The 14,683-nt window shown below is 37.6% G+C and overlaps 1 protein-coding gene across 48 annotated transcripts in view; it reads right to left on the reverse strand.

Annotated features, from left to right (window-relative positions):
* The window catches only part of FHIT (fragile histidine triad diadenosine triphosphatase), a 620,374-nt gene that overhangs the window by 544,848 nt on the left and 60,843 nt on the right, over nucleotides 1-14,683 (reverse strand). Inside the window, exon 3 of one of the 48 annotated variants that reach the window (XM_068906931.1) lies at nucleotides 11,711-11,859. The exons of the other annotated variants lie outside the window; for them this stretch is intronic. The gene's annotated coding sequence lies outside the window, so the exon portion shown is untranslated. The remainder of the gene's footprint in view (nucleotides 1-11,710; nucleotides 11,860-14,683) is intronic. 48 annotated transcript variants of the gene reach the window in all.

Below are 14,683 nucleotides of genomic sequence, written 5' to 3' on the forward strand. Positions count from 1 at the left end.
CAACAGTAAAGACCAGATGTTACAAGGTTAGGTATCACCATAACCCAGTCCGAGTGCACAGTATCTACATATAATTGGGGTCGCACAGAAATGGAAGTGGGTATTTCTCCAAGTTTGAGTTAGGTGTAGAATTTAAGATGACTGCATTTCTGTGGACCATTTTAACAATCCAACAATAGATGCTCAAGATGCATGGGGCTGTTCTCTGCAAGGATTAGAAAAACGGAACACAGGATGCTATGCTGCAGCATTGCTTAGTTGAATTGACTTTGTCCACGTATTAGGTTCCAGATAAATACTTCCTTTTTATTTAAGTATACATCTGCTGCTGAAAGAAGGTCACACAAGCATTCAGCCTTTACTTTCATTAATTGTCCACAAATTCAGAAAATAAGGTGGCCAATAAAGCACTGAATGAAATCTATCCCCCCCAGTCCCTATTTAGGTGTTAATCTTCACCTATTTATTTAGCCCCCAGTTTAAAAAAAAAAAAAAAACAAAAACACACACACACACAAGTGAGGTGGATGCCCTCTTGCAAGCAAGAAAACCATTAGTGCTTAACTCAAGCCACAAAGAAGAATTAGAGGTCACTGCTGCTTTTAAATGGGAGAGTAGGGATGGATAAACAGCCTTGATGCTCCCCATTCCCCAATCAGAAACCACAACTTAATCACTTCATCTGTGAATTTCTCACTTCCAACTAAAACTGTGCTGCATAATGACCTTTTCCACAACTGGCAGCTCTGAGTAAACAAAACTTTGGAAGCACATGAGAATCATGAAATGCTAACACAGTAGAGCCTAGTTTAAACCTATTTTTTGGAGGCCTCAGCAAGACAAATAAGAACAGGAGTAAGGAAAAAGGACCAAGGGGGAAAGGAGGGGACAATGTAGAATCAAGCGACAGGACACCAAAGCTAACACAAGAAAGCAGAGGGTAGACTTGAGGAACCAACCTGTCTACACTGACATGGGAGACCACGTGCACACCCCAAGGACATCTCTACAAACCCAGTGAGTAATCAGACTCACTGCATACATCCCACATACATTATAAAACCACATGCAAGTGGCAAGTACAATTATGTACAGATACTCAACTGTTTTTCCAGATGCCTACTTATAAGTTACTTGGAAAACACAAGAACAGCTGTTTCTTGCAGTGTTTTTTAAATAGGAAACAGGGATTCAATCATCTAGTATAATAGGTGCCATATTATGAGATATTACTAAAGCACTCATTTAGTTTTCAGTTTGTCATGCCATTATAGTGCAGTGTATTTTGTCTGCTGCAGGATTAAGCAAAATAGTCTATATGGCGCCAAGTGACAGGAAAAGTACAGTGGAAAACAGAAATGGCACTAGTCCCTGTGCCTTCAAGGCATTCATTCAATTCACAACTCAGCAGATGCCAGATAAAAGAGACTTCCAGGAAATCCCATCTTTGTGATTGTAGATATGTTTTAGGTATGAATTGTTTAACAGTTAAACATTATAAAGTCATCCATCTAGATGAAATCCCATACAAAAAGTTCTCTCAAGTTGTTTTTCTTGCTTTTTTGGGATGTTCAGGTAGCCAAGGGATCCAGACAGCAGTCTCACTTAGGAGAGACAGAACTGGTAAAATACTAGCTCCTTAGATCCTCATCAGCCATCTTGGTCTCTCAGATGTAGCACAGTGAAACCTTACTTCCACTCAACTCCCACCAACACCACTTCACAAATAGCAGTCCACAGTTACCTTTATCGTCTTAACAGAAAACAATTTCATTGGCTTAGCAGAATTCTCATTAATTTCCCTCCCTCTTCCCCAAATCCATCACTGAACAATAGAGTTGAAAGTAACTGGTAAAAAATTTAAAAAGGAAAAAAAATGACAAAAGTAGGCCCTTAAAGACGATATTCAGATATATACACACACACAATTTCTATGTATACGCAATTTTAAAAAAAACTAGTATCCCGAAGTGTTCTTTTGCTTATTTAAATAAGTAGAATAGGCATATTGTTAATGTAGTATTTCCAGTTGCTGTAACAATGATCTAAGCTGCATTCGGAAAGAATAGGCAGTGCAGTATTAAGTTAAGGGAGGAAAGACTTACTAGAAGCAAAAACCTAAAACAAGTGTTTCAATTTGTCTAGATTCACAAACAGTTAATAATAAACACTGCATATTTCTGATATGAACTATAGGCAGGATAAATCCACTAAGTTCAGAGCAATGAATCTGATTTTAGAGTTCTGCTTTCTCCTTACGACTTAGCATGTCACTTTGTTCAACAGAAAGGAGCTGTACAGAGACCATGATGATGATGATTAGTAGAACAATTGTCACTTGCCAAAGCAGCAAGTAATGGGAGGGACTAAGTTTTACTCCACAACCACCAGCATTACTGAACAGATCCAGAGGATGAGGCCTATGGTCTTGTCCCCAATATGCCTGCTTTAGCGGGCTGTTCTGCAAAGCCTTCCTGCTTCACCGCTTCAGGGAAGAAACCCTGATCAGAGAGGGGACATGCAAACACGACTGCCTCAACATTTACTTCCATCATGGCTTAAGTAGTGGAGCTTGCATGACTCCCCCATGCTAATCTCAGACTGAAATTTGATAGGAAAGTTATAATTTAGATGAACGAGATTAAAGTCTGTCTGCAATTTGCAATTTACTCCCATTTTTAGTAGAACTCAGTTTTACTAACTCATGTAAATAGTGACCTATTATTTTAAAAGGATAAAACCTTCTCCTTTTCAAAAGGAGAATTAGAATAATTTTATTACTGAAAACATTGCAATTCATTAGAAAAACATCACTAAGATCTTAAATGGGAATAAAGAAACAATCCTGATGAAGTTGCAAACATTCATAAGTATTTTACTTATGGTGATCAACAGAAAGCAGCCTTCCTTAGTTGGCTTAGAGGCAAGAAGGATACAACCAGGAAGATGACACTCCCTTTATTAAAGTGTTTCTACTAGTTACAATTACTGTCAAAATACTTCTGTTCAGAAGCAGATCTTTTAATTAGTGCTGACTGAAACTTCATAGTAAACTCCACCTACAAAAAAAGAACAGCTTAAATAATTCAGGAGCTCCTCCACTTCATACTGCCATAATATTGTATTTTAAATATACAAAATATTTCAGCATCCATACTAAGTTAGCACATTAAAAGCAAAAGCAAGCTTTTTCACCATGACTCTCTTTTAAAGGATCACCTGTCATACCGAATGCGAGTCCCTGTGTGAAACGATACTGCACAAGTGATAATATATTTGAATTATAACAAAACCAATGGAAGGCTGTTGTTCTATATTTTATTGCTTTGATATTTCTTTAGCAATCATTGCAGTCTGTCTAAACAATTCTCTGTGCACTGACATTCACAATAATGTGTTTTCATCAAAGTTAGACACTGCCATTAGGTTTAGCAAAAGGCTATACTTTACAGTTCCTAGCCATTTTTCACACCTCACTGCTTCATCAGGATGTGAATGCAACTGTTTTTACATCTGTCATCTTTAGTTATATTTACGTGAATACAAGCATTAATAACAGATTACTGGAAATCTGTAGGGAGATGATGAATTAGTTATCTTCTTATTATCCAGCACTGGAATGGGACCAAGAGAGGAGGGTTTATCATACCCCCTGCTAAAAGGGAACCTATCCATCAGCCACAACTTAATCTTCAGCAAAGCCTGTGAAAAGCAGTTTGCAAAACACATCGTTATTCCAATTTCATTATTTCATTTCCACATACCAACTCTTAAAATAGCATTTGATTTCTCAGAATTGTTTGGCAAAAAACTTCATTGACTGTCAAGGGCGGAGATAATTTGAGATAGAAGCAGAAAGTGTACTAACCTACTCTAAAGCCTATTGCTTTTCATATTCATCTGGAGATTGTCTATGATTCCCCCTCCCCCCCTTTTACCCTCCAAAGTAGTTGTCTATTACAGAATTTCCACTTCTCAACAGTGGAAAGTTGAACTATGTTCACTACAGCTCAGCTATCTTGCACAAATGGAGAACACAACTTTGATCAATATAATAAGCATGCAAGCCACTGAGAAGCAAGTCCTTCAGGTGCACAGTAAGCAAAGAACAGCCTTCAGTGAAAGAACACCATGAAGACCTGATTTGAGTATCTTGCTTTTCATATCTTCTTTCATATGAAGTTAGCATCCCTATAGTGAGGAAGAAAAAGGCATGCTGACAATTCAGAAAAGCAACCCAGAATATATCAAAGTGACATTTAAACTGAAGCCAAATAAAACTCAAAAGAAACAAACTGTATTCCCCCTTCCCCAAAAAAGAAAGATTTATGAGGTTCCTTCTCCTCATAAGGCTCTGTAGAGGGAAAACGGAATCACCTGAGGATACTTTCAAATAAAACAGACCTCACTCTCCAAAGTGCAGAAAAAAGCCATGCTATCACGGACCGGCATGGGCATAGCTACAAGAATATATATCAAAGGGCAAAAAAAGGTATTTTTAGACAGGCAACTATGACAATGATAGATAATAGCCTCTTAATTCTAGCGTTCAGTTGGAATCAAGGCCCAAACTGCTCCCTTCCAAAACCTCATTGATTTTTAAACAAACCTACTTTCTTCTTTCTTGTAATACTTCATAAAAAAAGAGCAAGTCATTCATTCATACATATTTACACTTTAAAATATTAGTGTATATTAAGGCTAGAAAACTCGGGATAAAAAATATGAAAACCTGAGGAAAAAACTATGAATAATTTTTCAAATGTTATCTTGAAATCTCAACCAATTAAGCATCAGCTGGCAGAAAGTGCAGACTGCTTTGTAAGCTTCTCACAGAAATAAAAAGCCTCCTCATTTACTTGTGTCATTGGCAAGTTCTACTTCTAGGACAGCTGCAGCAGTTAGATATCTCTACCTTCAGCAGCAAGTGTCATTACTATATAGTCTAATTTCCAAAATGTTCAAAGGAACAAAGGAAGATTTTGACCCAGTGAAAGAGAGGCATGACAACTTGAACATCAGACCAAGAAAAGTTTCTTTGATGTCTACCTGAGAGCTGTAGTTGTGCTTCCTCTGCAGCTGCACTAGTGATTCTAATAGCAAAAGAAACGGTCATCGTTTTGTCTACACGGACAGTAATAAGGCAAATCAAAACTAAGTATAAGCATACCTGACTGACAAAGGTTTTAAAAGCATAAAACTAAATCATTTGAAAGATCAATACACTGATAATTACGTTCTACACATAGCTAGAAGGGTATCATGAGAAAGGACAGATTCCTTTAAACTTACCTTTCAGTTCAGCCCTACAATAAGAATGCCACCCACGCTGTTGCTGAGCTATGCAAAACCATGTTAGTACAAAACCACCTCCGCTGGGATTGCAGCACAAGTGGGACTGTCTCTGAAAAAAGCTCACTACCTACTCAGTAATAGTGAACAATCTGTGAGAGACAAGAGTAAAATCATCCTAAAAACCTAATACATGCCCTTGTGCCCCCTTCCTCATATCAGAAATGATGTTTGCACACAGCATAGGAGAACTACCAGAGAACCTCCTACTACCAACAGTGTCCCACCAAACAGCTTGCACAACACCAAGGAGGACACCACAGGATGCCAGCCTAGCTCGTGATTCAGAGTCTGTTGAGGAAAACACAATTAAGAGGAAACCTGCAAAGACACCGCAGTTTGGAATAATATGGTATGTTGCTAGAAAAAAAAAATCCACAAGTATGGCAATGCAGAGAAGTAAAGAATGACAAGTCTGATGTCAAGGGATACAAAACATGCAAGGTACGTTTATTTAACATGCAAACCCATTTACATCATTTGTATTAACTATTCATCACATCATATGAAGACAGACACTAAAAGATATCTTTATGCAGCAAACTGATTCCACTTCTTACAGTCACATATCAAGTCTCTCTGAAGTGGACACTATTGAATAGGAATAAGCTCCTAGTCAAAATCGGTTAGGATCGACCCAAAGGGGTCGAGCAGAAACCCCTGGCAACCAGCTTAGATTCTCTGCAACTAACAGATTCTAACCCAAATGCCAACCTTATTCAAAACTTTGAGTCTGAAAGTTTCTCTTCATATATACATGGTACTGCTTTGAAAATGCACTTAAAGACAGATTTTAAATCAGTTTTGGTATCCATGACATCACATGATCTCTGCAAAGTCATACAAAGATATAAGCTGCACAAAGCAGGCCTAAATTCAGGACTAGGCTCAAACTCTGTTGCTAATTCTCCATCTACCAAAGACATCCTGAAGCAAGTCCCTTTCCGCATAAAAGTATGCTATGCAGAGGGAATGCTTGAACAATTTATGTTTCAGGGACAAGGAATTTGGGAGCAAACTCAGAACACAGATCAAATATACATAAGGAATCTTCATATTTGCGAAAAAAAAAAACCACTGTCAAGAAAAAACACTGACTAATCAAATTCAGTGCCCTATACAATTAAATTCTTAGTCACATTGACTAGGCATATCGCTATCAGTACGACAGAAGCCACATCTGCTCCTGTTTCAGCATAGCAGTGATATATAGTATCTAACACGTTGAATTAATCCTGCAGCAAGAGGTAAGACTTATTTTTATTAACAGCTCACTACAGGGGCTTAACAAATACATTCTGAAGCGCTCACATTTCCTCATCAGCGTTACACACAAATCTAACACGTAACTATGCTTTTAAACTTACAGCTTATAGGCTGAATATTACTGCATGTTCATAAAGAAGCAGATCAAATATTGCACAATTTACTCACTGATCTGATAGATGTCTAATGTTAAGCATACACATATTCCTACAGTCAAGTGCAGAAAGTGAAAACTAGGACTTTGAGGGCATCTTTCACAAAGAGATGAAGAATCAAAGAGACCATGCACATACTGTCTTATTTTACCTGATCCTGTTAATGTTATTTTTAATACAAAAAACGTAGACAGTTCCGCTTCTGATTCAAAGCAAAAAGCCATTGTTCTGAATTAGTGGCGTTTGGGTCATCTTTTAAGGCCATTTTAAATATGAAGGTCTACAGACAAAAAAACAAATTCAGAAAGAAAAATAAAGACTCAGCTGTTGCTATACTACATAGTTTTTGTAATAATTTTGTATTGTCTTCACAGGTCTGGTATATCTGTACAATTAAAATACCTTTTAGTTAAGAAATCTGCTATTTTTCCCAGCTTCTCAGCATCAGTACATCTCAGCTTTTCTTCATGCTTCACGAACTTCATCTGAGCAGAGTGTTGTCTAGAAAAGAGGCATCCTATTTCCCAGATATAGGCTTATTTTAAACAATACACCTCTTCTATTAAGAGGGAAGCTGGCCATTAAAATGTGTGAGCAAAGGGAAATATAGGGAGGGGAAAAAAACATGGACAGCTTTCTTTTTAAATTTAGGAATAAGTGCATTTCCATTGTTATTTTCAGGCATTTCTCCTTCCTAGGAAGGATACACCTGTTTACTTCTCTGTATCTTGAAGAAAAAGAATCTTTAGGGACACGCCGCCAAGAAGCTGAGAATCTCAAAGGCTACATTAATCAAGCCAGATCCAGGCTTTCAACACTTCACAACTTTCACATTGAAAAAAAATATGTCAAGAGAATAAAAAAAGGCACTCTCCTCAAGAATCTTGAAGCCTGTTAAAGGATATTTGTAAGAGGAAAAAAAAAAAAATCTATAAGGCATAATATTCTCAGAGAAACCATTTTCCCCATGTCAAATTCACTCCAAGAACAAAACAGTCCCTGAAAGACTGACTCGGTGGTCAGCTGTCAAAATGAAACTTAATTTGGCAGTAACAACAGGCAAGGTACGTCAGTGCAAGTGCTTAATAAAAATCTGAAGAACTCCTTGAATGGATTGCTTTTAACATGAGCCGTATCCCATAGTAAAATTTTAGGTCTTCAGCTCCGCAAAGAATATAATTTATCATAAATTTTAAAATAAATTATTAAACTAACACTTTGATTTCCCTCCAAAAATGTTTCCCTGTTTCCTCCACACCTCTCTGTAAAAGGTACTAATGATTTTTCCAGAAATAAGCCAATTGTCTAGATGGTACTGAGCATTTCAACTTCCCTGAAGACTGGCTGCTTTGCTTCTTTCTTTAAAAGCACAGCACAAAAAGTTACTAGGTAGGCTCTCAAAGCATCTCATGTAATTTGCTGACTTCTACTTGATTATTTTTATATTACTTTTGTAAACAACTTCTCTCTGGCTAAATGGTGTAAGCACTTAAGCTCCTTAATACACTCATGTAGCTGAAACAGCAGAAGCCGCTCACCAAGTCACTGGATCATGTGAAGGCCTGTGCTAGAAGTTACTCACGGAAAATAATCAAACTTTACATGGCAGAAGTGTTTTGCAAAGCCTGGGGCATTTCACTGGTTTAACTTTCCGCACTCCCTTTGTGCAGGTGTCAGAAGAAAAACTTTAAAAGGCCAAAAAGCAATTACAAGTTTAATCCTGAGAGAGCAGAAATAAGACTGTGACCTAGAGGGCCGAGTCTGGAAAGAGTGAACAAAGATTTGCTTACTGAAGCTACTGCACTCACGGATGGAGGAGGGAGCACGTGTATTTTGTTAGAAATAGGCCAGAACCAACAAACTAGCTGAGTTTCATCATTTTCTCCTATTTAAGTACTTGTGGGCCAGAGCATTAGCTAAGTCCTGAGCCAGCAGAAAGCACACCAGCAAGATACTGAACCTACCCAGATACCTCCAGAAGTTGAGCCATAAGATCCCAGACAGGAAAAATCAGGAGCTCTCTTCTATTCTGGTCCTTATTGCTAGAACAGTCCAGAAACTGGTTTTTAAACAGAACACAAACCTCTCGGTAAGCAGCTGTATACTTGCTAATCAGATCTGAATCAAACAACTCTAGATAGTTATCAAGAGGTGTTAGTTAACCTGTTAACTACAGCCTGTAAGAGTATCAGACCCCAGGCAACACTGAGACAGTAAACCAGAACGGAAGACTAACCTTTTTTTGAACAAGATTCAGATCTGATGTCTACTTTCTTGCCCTGTCTCAGCAGCCTTGCTGTCAGATAAATACAAGTAATTCAACCTTACTGAAGCATTTAACAAGCTCTCAAAGCATCCATTAGAAAATATATAACACGAATTAAGGCGACTGCTTTTCACACTGTAACGTTTGAACTTGAGGACTGAACAATTACATCAGCTTCTGAGATTTTCTGAGGGCAGCGAGAGGGAACGTAGAGGAGGGAAGGAACGCAGCCAGGAAGAGGAGTTGACATGAACGTGAATTGGTTACTCTGCTTCAGATACTGACACCATTTATAATGCATATGAATCTTCACAACACCAAAAACTTAGATGCAGAAGTTTGAACATGGTTACAGTCCTTTCCACTTAAGGAAAAGGATTCCTTTGGACATTGATTTTAGGACTTGATCTTTACTCTTCCACACTGACACCAAACTCTTCAGTTAAAATAAAGCTTCTTAATTGCAGTGGTATTAACTCTACAAAACCCAAAAAGCATGTTATAGCCAGACAGTTTCAACATACTCTGCAAATTCACTGTAAAAAGAAATATAATAAAATAAGAAACACTCTGAAACACTTCTATGAACCCATCCCCAAAAATACAACACACTTCAATTTCAAATTCATCTTAGGTCAGTGCATCTATCCTGTACTGACTGGTTCCTATGTGAAAGTGGCATCCAGTTATTCCTATGGTTTTCATCTTGGGTAGAAAAATACCGCAAGAATTTCCTCAGCCCATGAAAATAATTAAGTGGCATGTTTTAAACAAGTACTCCGAGAACCACCACCTGAAGCATTTCACAGGTGACCATGATGCACACTTGCTACTTTTACAAAAAATAGATACTCTTAAAGCAAGCCTCCGCTTTTCAATGTGGCAATAATAATAGTTCAGAAAAGAGAGGACCAGAACACAAAGGGGTGAAAAATAAACCAAAACCACCCCAAGATAATTAGACATAAACAAGTTTTAGTACTAACAGTGCAAACTTGCACAGGACTACATTTTCCCAGACAAAGTATAAAACATGAAAAACTGGTCATCGACTATAGAGAACTAATAAACCTGTCACTCATTTCTATAGTTTCTAAGTCACCTTCAAATGAATTTGTAACTGTATGCATCTGTTTCAGCCTCAGCACCTAGAAAGAAAACTGTGCTCTGGGCAGTTCAGTGCAGCCTTTTTAATCTCTTCATTTTGAAGCCTGCCAATAGGATTAGCCCAAACCTACCAATAGTGAGTTATGTCTTCCAGTTGCAGCAACACATGAGAATTCCTCCTAGTCTTCCTAGCTCAGCATATATTTAGGAACTCTCATATTAAGAAGAATTGTTCATGAAACATCGGTGAGAAAGAGAAGAGTCAAGTATTTTCTGATTAAGTATGTCCCACATGAATCACCTTTTATTCTAAATTTGATATAAATCAGTAATTGAGAAGGAAGATGGAAAGAAGCATCTCAGTAACGCCAAAGTCTGGTTTTAATATTACTGAAACATTGCCCATCCAATCAAGACACTCTCAAAGAGTTGATTTTATATCATTTTTAGAAATAAGACGAATGAAAAATCCCAGTATAAAAGTAAAATTTAATTCTCCCTCAAACCATTTTCCCCCCTGAAGGTTTTATTCTAATTAAAAGTCATCCTTAACAGAAAACATTAAATCACAATATTTTGTTCTAGTTGCAACACTTCAATCTTGCATCCACAGCATCACAAACTATTAGCAGAATTTGTTTTTATGTTTTAAAATATGAATAGAAACTATAACTTGAGGCGCCTACTTTTTTTTTTTTTTTAAACTCTGGAAGATCCCCGAATGTCATAGCAGTGAGTGCAACAAGAACTTAAGAGCATGTTTTCAAGAAATTAAACAAAACACTATTTTATAAGCTGTTTTCCTTAGATTGGCTACTAATAACACCAGCACTTTGCTCCAAAAAAGTCCAAAATCTTGTAGTAATGCAAATCATACCAAAACCATTTTTCCCATCAATGAGTTCTCCATGCTATCTGCTGTCATTTTTGACATCAGCATTGTGAAAGACCTCAGAACACTGCACCGCAAGCCCCCTTTCATTTATTTCCATCAGCAGAAGACACTACATTAAGCTAGAAACACTCTGCCCTCCACACAAGTCACCATACAACTCTTACTGTATGGTACAGCAGCTGTTTCTATGTAAACGTCAAAAATTTAATTTATTCCTCTTAAAATATTCAAAGCTAATGCTATTTTATGTTAGATACCTGAAGTAGGCAAATTGCATTGATTTATGCCAACTGGCCACTGAGGTCTTCTGCAACACTGTCTACAGAAATGAACCTATCACATGATTTAACTGATCTAATTACCAAATGCAAGAGGCAGCAAACTTCACCGATTACAAACTGTGGAGGTAGTATTTAAGATCTCATATAGCATCATCTGTTTGGATAATCAAAGTCAAAACCCTGTTTCATATAAACAACTGCATCATTTCAATGACAAATTAAAAACTTCACATTTGAAAATACTGACAAAATGTTTACATAAGTATAAGCTTCCTATATCTAAGGGTAAGACAGGAGCCTGCAAACTGTGGCAGCAGTTGTCTAATTTAAACTAAAAAAATAAAGATTTGATTTTTTTTTTTTAAATTGAATATTATTTCAGTATTACCTGTCACACTGAGTTCTTCATTTCCAGGACACACACCCTCCCAGGCAGCCCTGGCAATTGATGCAAGATCCTCTTCCAATCCCACAGCTTCCTTTAGATTGTACTTGCAATCACATCGATAGAAGAGAGAAAATTTGGCCAAGATACAACTGAGAGTACAGATAGGAGAAAAAAAAAAAAAAAAAAAAAAGACTTCTTTTAAAAGTCAACTTGCTTGCTCTCTTAAACCAACCTCTGGGATTTTTGTTTGGCAGAAGAAAATCCAGTGACTGGGAAATCATTTTGCTTGAGGAATCTCTGTAATATCGAAGTGGAGATGCTGCTGCTGAGAAAAACGGTAACCACTGTTTGACAGAAATACTGTGAAGAGTGCCATTACGCAGAGGTACATAGCCCCACACTATCTTTTACTTCTGTCCCTGAGGGTCACTTCCATTCCTTACAGTCATTTTTATTTCAGGTGGATTTGAGGGAGAAGATTAAACCCGATTTACAACCTTCCTCCTTTTCATCTGAACTTGCACTATAATCCTCATTCTTCACAGGGAAAAGAACAGTATCAGTTATACACTGTAGACCGATGCTCAGGCACGGCACACATCATGAATAGTCTGCTCAGGAAATATAAATTAGATAATGTTTCCCATTCACTGCTACTTTAAATATTACTACGTATTAATAAAATTAAATAGAGGAACCAAACAGACTAGCAGAGGTGACAGCTCACCTACAGAGAGCATATATTAAGAGCTAATACCGTAAGTCTGCAGCACAAGAAAATGTGAATAAAATTTTAAACTCCAAGAGACTAACTTCTTTTTCCTTCGGGTGGATAATGAGTACAAACACGGACAGTAACTTTCAAAAATTGTACCTAGGGTGCTCTCCAAAACTTTTATGCAGTTATTAGGTATTATGCTTCTGAAGCATCTTTGGCAAGACACACTTAAAGGCAACACCACATACCGTTCTCCACAAAATAAGAAAACGCAGCTTGTACACTGCTTTTCACTTGGAGATGTTTATTTGCAACAAATCAAAAAAGTCACATTACCAAATCAGTGTGGAAGCAAAAGGAGATCCTCAGATTTTCTACAATACCGCAATCTAATGATGCAAGGGTCTTAGTGCTACACATGCACACAACTCTGGGCACAATAAGCTGAGGTCATTATGAGCAGAAAAGGACAGTCTTCTCTCCAACAAGTTCACTCTGTCTATGAATTTTGATAACACCAGATGTTTCCTAATGCTGTACAAACAGAAATCATTAAAATTTATTGCTGTGAAAACCTGATACCTTTCCAGAATGCTTATTAACATGCAAAGACAGAAGATTCAACCTGTATCTAAACATCAAATTAGAGTCAAACTTCTATTGGAAAAGTCAAATATGACAGACTGAATTCTAAATTAGACATAGAACAAAATCACTGCTACTCTATGACACCCCATGTGGGAACAAAATCAAAGAAAGAAGAATAAAAAAAAAATCAGTGCTGCACTGCAACTGCCTAGATTTATTTTTGGCAGTTAGTAGTCTGAATAGGGAAGAGTCTAAAACTAAGTTTTAATGGTAAAACTTCTCAAATAAGACTTCAAGACCTGCAAATTCAAGAAAGGTCAAAGAAAACTTAGAGCTAGACAGTTAGATCTGTCCAGATGAAACACTTCTTACATCACATGGGTTATTCGAGTTTGTTCGGCATCCCTATGGACAAGAGATGGGCAGAGGGACAGAAGAGAAACCCTGTCCGCTTTGTACAAGCAATGATTAAGTTCCCACTCAGGAAAGCTTCCCAGCCTGAGAAAGTGCCCAGGCCTTCCAAGAGACAGCTCGAGACAGAGACCCAAAGAAAACCTGAGGCAAAAGCCTGACTCTTGGTCCTGTGTTCCCACTAACCATTCAAAGAGCTTTTACACAACACTGAAGCCGAGGTCAGTTTGGGTATAATCAGGCATACACATGGTTGAGAAATAAGATTTTTGTCAAGCGCCTAAAAGGGAACAATTGTGATTAAGACATAAGTACCAGTGCCAAATCAGGTATAATGTTCAAAAACAGGTCATATAATAGGATGTGTGCACAACTGTGTACGTTCGATCACTGGAAGTTCCAGCACAAGCCTGGGTATCAGAGCCAGCAAAATTTTACTTTGTGTCTGTAGTGAAATACAAAAGAGTCACCTTCAGTCAATTAAATGGACAATAAAATCAAGAAGCCAAATCGCTTATCCAGGGCAAGTTGTTAAACTATTCATTATATACAACAGAATTGGGGAGAAGGGGATCCATGCACTAGTGCTGCAGAATTCTTTGGTTTTCATTCCCACAAATAAGATCCTTCTAATTTGCACTTTGAGTGACATCTACAGTATTTTGAAGTTTGAACTAGACCAGCTACATGAATGTTTCCTAATATTTCTGTAATTACACAATTCCTGAAATAACCACATTTTCATAGCCTGGTCCCATATGATCAATTCCAAGTTTTTTTTGTTTTGTTTTTAATTCTTCAATAATTTTTCAGACTGTCCCAAGAACTTTTGTTATTAGCCAGAAGCCTTGCTGCCCTCCACCACGCAGGCTGGTACTCTGCAGAGCAATCACATTCTAAACTATACTCTGCCTAAGAAACAGCTACTCAAATGATTACATAGTTGCCAGCATGCAAAGCACATATATGTTCTGCCTGTAAAAGGAAACACAGATGAGAACATTTTTAAACATAACAGCACAGGCTGATAGCTGGGCATATAGCTGAATGCTTTATCACTCTGGTTCCCACAAGAGACTGGCCACTTAAGTTTCCTTTTTTCCCCTGTATCATTCAATACTGTTTGGATTTGAACTTAGTGGTCTTCTGAAGACACCAACTCTAGACCCCTATGCCTCTGGAAAGCATTACGTCTCAGGAAAACGCAGTACCTCCTGGAATTCTTGATGGACCAAGGGAGCAGGGGTCCTATCACT

This window comes from Struthio camelus, chromosome 14 (genome assembly GCF_040807025.1).
Source record: "Struthio camelus isolate bStrCam1 chromosome 14, bStrCam1.hap1, whole genome shotgun sequence".
Lineage (NCBI taxonomy): Eukaryota > Metazoa > Chordata > Aves > Struthioniformes > Struthionidae > Struthio > Struthio camelus.